Below are 2168 nucleotides of genomic sequence, written 5' to 3'. Positions count from 1 at the left end.
GCAATTGCGAAACCTGGTCGCAAATGCGAACTCGCAAATGCGAAGGCTGGTTCGCAAATGCGAACCCAGCCCAGGCCTGCCTTGGCTCGCAAATGCGAGGTCCTCCTTCGCAATTGCGAAGTGTGCCCAGATGGCTGGAGGTCGCAAATGCAACTAATTGTTCGCAAATGCGAACAAGCCCAGATTTCCTAGAGTTCGCAAATGCGAATTTCCTCTCACATTTCCCAAGCCTGCAGGGTTCGCAAATGCGAACCCAGTTCGCAATTCCCATATCTGCAGCCCAGCGATTTTTATATTTAATCGATTTTGAGCTTCATTTTTTACATTTTCTCAAACTCAAACACCCATAGGCGATTTTCCAAGAAATCTTTCTTCTCCAAATCAATTGTAAGTTAATTTCTACTTATTTCTTTCAATCATTAACATCATTCAACATGTTTTTCACTTAAAATCAATGATTTTCATGGGTGAAATTGGGGTTTTTGGGTAGAACCTAGGTTTTCTAAAAATTGGGGATTTGGACCTCAATTTGAGGTCCGATTTCAAAACAAATTACATATTTGAGTTCGTGGGGGAATGGGTAACCGGGTTTTGGTTCGAACCTCGGGTTTTGACCACGTGGGCTCGGGGCAATTTTGGAATTTTTGGGAAAAACTTTAGGAAATTCATTTTTATGCATTCAAATTGATTCATTTAATGTTTATTAAAGAAATTAAGTAATTTGTGGCTAGATTCGAGCGGATTGGAGGTGGAATCACGGGGTAAAGCCATAGTTGAGGCTTGAGTTGAGTTCAAGGCATCGAGGTAAGTGTTTGGTCTAACCCTAGCTTGAGGGAATAAGAGTTGAGTCTTATTTGCTACTTGTTGATTGTCGAGTACGATGTATAGGCATGGTGACGAGTATCTATACATTGGTGTCTAGCATGACCGTGAGTCCTTATTTTGCGAATAGTTTAGATTTTGTTATACCTTCCATGCTTAATTGTTGACTTCTATATGTTGTAAAGATCTTGCGAAAGAAATTGTGATCTTTGAACTTCGTGGAGCATTGGCTCGGGTTGAAATACAAATTATGAAGGTATATGAGATAAGCAACTCATTGGAGCATTGGCTCAAGTGATAATGTGAACTATGAGATGAAAGTGAAAGGAAGTGAAGAGTTAATGATTTATTCCCTTGTCGGGACGTTGTTGGTTATTGATATTGTATACTTGCCGGGTTTTTAATTGTTTGATTGTGTACCCTTGTCGGGATGTTCATTATTGTTTTATTATTCCCTTGCCCTTGTTTGTGATTGTTGATTGGGTGAGGAAGAGTGTTAAAGCACGAAGGGTGATGTGGTGCATTATTTGTTTCTTGTGAGGAAAGAGTGTAAAGCACGAAGGGTGTGCATTATTTGCTTATTGCGAGGAAAAGAGAGTAAAGCACGAAGGGTGATGTCGTGCCGCACGATGTGCCATTCCATGCCTATTCTATTGATTACATGTGAGGAATGAGAGTAAAAGCACGAAGGGTGATGTCCTGCACGTTTGTTTATATTATTGCTTAGTGAGGATGAGAGTAAAAGCACGAAGGGTGATGCCGTGCACTTGTTGATCTCCGTTCCTTATTGTTGTATGTGTTGTGCCTTCCCTTTGTATTAGTCAATTTATGCTTGAAACTGTTATCTCCCCACAACATGCTTCCCCTTCCATATTGTTTTACTTGTCTTGTATTTCGATTCCGCTGTATATGCATAATTGCACAGGTTTATGTGGTAGTTCAGTCTAGCCTTGTCACTACTTCGCCGGAGTTAGGCTAGACACTTACCAGCACATGGGGTCGGTTGTGCTGATACTACACTCTGTGCTATTTTGCACAGATCCAGGTTTCGAGCAGCAGTAGCAGTAGTGTGGGAGCAGGCTTCATTTCAGCGAGAATCGAGGTAGCCTTGCAGGCGTCCGCAGGCCCAGCGTCTCCTTTATCCTTTATTTTTATTTGTTATCTCATTGTATTCGAGACAAACAACTTATGTTCTCATTCAGATGTTTGTATGTATTAATCTTAGCAGTTCGTGAGTACAGTGACACCAGTCTTGGGTAGAGGATTTTGTTGAACTTTTCCGCATTTCTGTTCAGTTTTTATAAAATGTTAAGACTTCCGCTTATTATTGAATTTCGTTGCTTTTG

Source organism: Nicotiana attenuata, unplaced genomic scaffold, assembly GCF_001879085.1.
Source record: "Nicotiana attenuata strain UT unplaced genomic scaffold, NIATTr2, whole genome shotgun sequence".
Classification (NCBI taxonomy): Eukaryota; Viridiplantae; Streptophyta; class Magnoliopsida; order Solanales; family Solanaceae; genus Nicotiana; species Nicotiana attenuata.
Note: the sequence above shows the minus strand (reverse complement) of the source record.